The sequence below is a fragment of the Anolis carolinensis genome, chromosome 1, assembly GCF_035594765.1.
Source record: "Anolis carolinensis isolate JA03-04 chromosome 1, rAnoCar3.1.pri, whole genome shotgun sequence".
In the NCBI taxonomy this organism is placed as follows: Eukaryota; Metazoa; Chordata; class Lepidosauria; order Squamata; family Dactyloidae; genus Anolis; species Anolis carolinensis.
The window spans coordinates 237,220,154-237,224,939 of record NC_085841.1 but is presented as its reverse complement, the minus strand read 5'-3'; the positions used below and the strand labels follow the sequence as shown (position 1 = coordinate 237,224,939).

The 4,786-nt window shown below is 39.5% G+C and overlaps 1 long non-coding RNA gene across 1 annotated transcript; it reads left to right on the top strand.

Annotated features, from left to right (window-relative positions):
- The first annotated feature begins 2,580 nt into the window (after positions 1 to 2,580).
- On the top strand, positions 2,581 to 3,938 carry LOC134295284 (uncharacterized). Its single transcript, XR_010001809.1, has 2 exons — positions 2,581 to 2,675; positions 3,653 to 3,938. It is a non-coding gene; the product is annotated as an uncharacterized LOC134295284 (long non-coding RNA).
- Positions 3,939 to 4,786: the final 848 nt, after the last annotated feature.

The window sequence follows — 4,786 nt, the reverse complement described above, 5'->3', positions numbered from 1 at the left end:
GAATAAAAAGCCCTCTTGTTTTTTCTCACTGGAGAACATCACTGATAAGTTGTAGGGATGGAAAAAAGGGGGAAATAACTCTATTCCAGATGTAAGACAAAACAATACCAAGAGCAGAATTGAGAAATCTTATTGATATAATTTCATATAATTTCATATAATTTCAAAAAGTATTATTTTTTTACCCAATAAAATTACCAGACGTGTTGTGAATACACAAAACCACAGATAGTTTTGAATGCTATTGAAATGAAGGTCTTCTGGCTGAAGAATAATGTAGCATCATGCTGGAGAATTTTGAAAATGACTACAGAGAACATATTTATGGGATGTGGAGATCATACTGTGTGGTCAAATCTCTGTCCCAGAACAGGAATGGGAAACACAATCCACTCCCATTGTCGTTGAATTGCAAGTCCAATGAACTGGACATCGATGAAGAACAATCGGAACAGTGGTTCATCAATATCTGAAAGGCCAAAGGCTCTCCATCCCATCCCTAGAATATAATGGATCAACATCAAATTAAATCATTCTTAAACCTATTGAAATCAGTAGTATTTTACTGAATTTGATTTCAGTGGACTTTTACTGTAAGTATGACATACTCCCTTTTTTCTCTATTTTTTAAAGTCACTTTATAATTGCAAAATGCTGTGTAACAAAAACATTATGGTTGTTTTGAGGAGAAAGGAGAGGATGATGCTATAGAAGCATACAGATCTCAACACATGAGGTAAGTCCCGAGATCATGGCACGATTGTCAATAGCCCCTGAGAGCTATTGACAACTTCATCAAGGAGAGTTGTTGGACTTATGATGGGTATTGCATAATGTCATGTGGATGGTTTCCACCTCTGGGTCAGTGTCATGTGCTGGTTTCCACCTTTCCACCCATGATTGACATGGAAATCCTGAGCTAGTGCTGCTGAAGTTGCCTTGGCAAGGAAGTCAACTTCTGCCAACTCAAGTCTGAAGGAGGACTTTTGGGGATATGGCCTGGAGTGAGTGTTCTCCCTCACCAGCTTTCAGTTGTGAGAGAGAAGCCATTCACAGAGAGAAAACTGGTTTGAGGGCTCCAAAACCAGCAGAAAATGTCTTTTAAGTCTAAAAGATGTCAGAGGATTATCCACATGAACCAATACCTGTCTTTGTGATCTGTCAGCCCCACAGAAAGTAGCAGTCACAGATAAGATGGAGGCTCCAGCTGCTACCTTAGCTTCTCTGAGAAGAACTCCCGGATGAAACGTCCTTCCATCAACATTATAAATAAACTTTTATAAAATGCAGATATTGGGAACCTTCTAAAATTAAGGCAAGTTTTGTACTTCTCAGTTATCTCTGTTTAAATTCAATTAGAACATTTAAGAGCTAGCCTGTTAGCTGGAGAAGATTCCCCCACCCTTTTTTTTTCTTTGATGTTGGAAATAGGACTTCCAATTTGGGTTGTGAAAAATAGTTTAGAGGAGACTGATACCACTCCTAAGATCACCTCTAGCAATTCAAGCAGGGAGACAGTTGGGCAATGAAATGGATAATATGGCAATAGAATCCCCATCCAATAACCTTGTTCTATTGTTTATAAAACCTTGGAGGTTATCGGACAGGGTTCCTATTGAACAGAATCCTTTCTTACATAGTCAAGTCAGGATGTCATGCCATATGGCAAGTGCACCCACACCATTGGTTTGTACAAGATAATTAATATTGAAGTTTTCTTTTCCTTTTCCTACCTTCCAGCATGGATTTCATATCTTCCAGGCATTGATATGCAGTTTTCACAGAGCTATCCACCATGACCCTAGGCTTTTTTCTTGCTAGTTCTCTTAATTTCAGATCATATTAATGTAGATGTGATCAATTTTTTTGATCCAACATGCTTCAATAAGCACATACTTTACATTGAATTTAATTAGCCTATTTATGTTGCCCATTTATCCTTTCTGCTGGGGCCCCTTCCACACAGCTGAATAAAATCTCACATTAGCTGCTTTGAACTGGAATATATGGCAGTGTGGACTCAGATATCTCAGTTCAAAGCAGATATTGTGGGATTTTCTGCCTTAAATTTCTGGGTTATATGGCTGTATGGAAGGGCCCTGAGACTCTTCTAAGGATTTCTGCATTTAGCTCCAGCATTTCTGCCATTTTGACCAGCAGACTGTTCAACCCAAACACCAGATTATATTGGAGTATGTTAAATAACACACATATAGACCTTTGGAGGCCCTTATTTTCCCTCAAGTGGAGATCAGCTCATGTACACTTACTGCTTCACATGCTTAAACACTAACCAAACCATAGAAAGATGGCTACAAAGTTTGCTAAGGAGGCTTTGGTAAAGAACTTTACCTACATTTCTGAGGAAACCAAAGTATACAAGATTTAACAGATCGTTCCTATCCGTGTACTTGCTGACATTCTTAAAAGACTCTAAAAGGTTACTAAGGTAGAATTTCCCTAGTAGAAATTATGCTGATTAATTGTCAGCAAGCCATGTTTGTCTTTATACTGAGTACCTCCCCCTAATTTGCCTAGAACGGTATTAGCTAACTGTCCAGCAATTTCTTTGGTCTCTTTTTCAGATCAGTATTTTGGAGATTGGACATTCCTTATCCAGAATTCTGGAATCTGAAATACTCCAAAATTCAAACTTGTCGACATGGGAGGCTGAGGTGTGACACTTTTACTTTCTGATGGTTCGGTTTACACAAACTTTGTCTCATGCACAAAATTATTTAAGATATTGTGTATAAAGTTACCTTCAGGTTATGTGTTTAAGATATATATGGAATATAAATTAATTTCATGTTTAGACTTGGATCCTGCCACAAAGATATCACATTATATAGTGTATATCAGTGGTTCTCAACCTGTGGGTCCCCAGATGTTTTTGGCCTTCAGCTCCCAGAAATCCAAAAAGCTGGTAAACTGGCTGGAATTTCTGGTAGTTGTAGGCCAAAAATATCTGGGTACTCCAGGTTGAGAACCACTGCTGTATATGCACATACTCCCAAATTTCCCCCCAAATACTAAATCCCAAACACATTGAGGGATACTCAACCTGTACTGGCTGCTTTCTGCTCTTTTGGTAGGTATACTGATTATACTCATTTTAAGGACAAGCTGTCTACTTCTGTTAGGCAATCATCAATTTTACATTTGATTTCTGATAGAACTCTTGAAGGAATACCATCTGCTTGCAATGACTCATTTTTTAGGTTTGTCAGTGAGCCCTAGGACTTCATCGCTTGTCAGTATTAGACTCAAGATGCTCAAACGACGTTCTTGGAAAATAAATTCAGTCATGGATGCCTGTCCTGCATTTTTGACAGTAAAGACTAATACAGAGAATCTTTTAGTTCCTCCACAATTTCCCTGTTCTGTGGTTGTTGTTTGAACGCATCTTCTGCTGGCAAGCAATCCAATCCCTCTTTGGCCAGTTTTCTGTTTCTAAAATGTTTAAATTTCAATGTCATGGCACTATGTTAACATTAAAGTCTACAATAATAATGGTTGTTATCAATATTAGCCTTGTTAACTAACCTTTATAATAATAATAATAATAATAATAATAATAATAATAATAATAACAACAACAACAACAACAACAACAACTTTATTTTTGTACCCCGCCTCCATCTCCCCGCAGGGACTCGGGGTGGCAAACATGGGACTGTTGTCGACCGCGTTTTTAGGGGATCGGGCCCCTTAAGGAGAGAGCCGATCCGGTCCTGAGAGAACGGACCTTGGCGGAGCCAATAGGAGAATATGAGCCGCAATACAACCTGGAGCCGAAATGAAGAAGGTCCGCCAAAGTTGAAGGAAAATCCGCCAAGGAGTCTTTATTGAGCGATTCAGCTGAAAAGGACACTAGTAGCGATCATTCAGTCTACTAGCGTACCATATAACCAAAATAAAGCCATATTTATACAATGTTTCAGTCTGACAGCCCCTTGAATTTCCCGCCCCGCTCCCCCGCCCATCTGATCGCGGATAGGCTAGAGTGTTGAACGAGGCAGGCTTTCGTTTCCCGCCTTGCTCTGCTGGCCCAATAGGGAGCTGCTTTTTGTCCCCACTCGGGCCAATCAGAGAGGAGAAGGCGGGAGTTATTGAAACAATGAAGTGACTGAGCAGGAAGGATTAGATTAATTCCTGCCCGGCCGAATTCTAAAGGGATTAATGACAGCAATCAAGGGTTCCTGTCACGTACACAGATTTCAGATATGTCTTGGGGTGTCAGAGGTGGAAGTAAGGATGGGTGGTGATGGGCTCAGCAGGGCGCCTTCCTGAGGTGTCCTGGAATTTCCTTAGGATGAGATATGACAATGTTTGCCTTGGGGGTGAATCACCTTTAATTCGGCGACTCAAGCCTTATATTGTCCATGCAATCTGAATTAGATTGGGTTAAGCTGTGGCAGATTAACCTTTTGTTTTTTCTGGGAAGGTAAACCTGGGTCATAGAAAATGGGGCAGGTCCTGGGGTTCAAGTTGAGTTCGTAATATTCCCTATCTGATTTCATGACTTGGCAATTATATGAAATAAAATGAAAAATAAAATAAAGTTGGAATATAAACCCAGCTGGGAAAAATACATATTTTCCGGGGATCCCAAAGAGTACAAATACATATAGGCAGATAGATAGATTTCAAGGAAGTAAGGGAGAATCCATAGAGGTGGGTTACATTGCATAAAAGGGAATCATGAATGATATAAACAATTTGAAAACATTTGATAAGAACGAAGTTCACAACATCTGGGGAACCCAATATGGAAATTCATAAA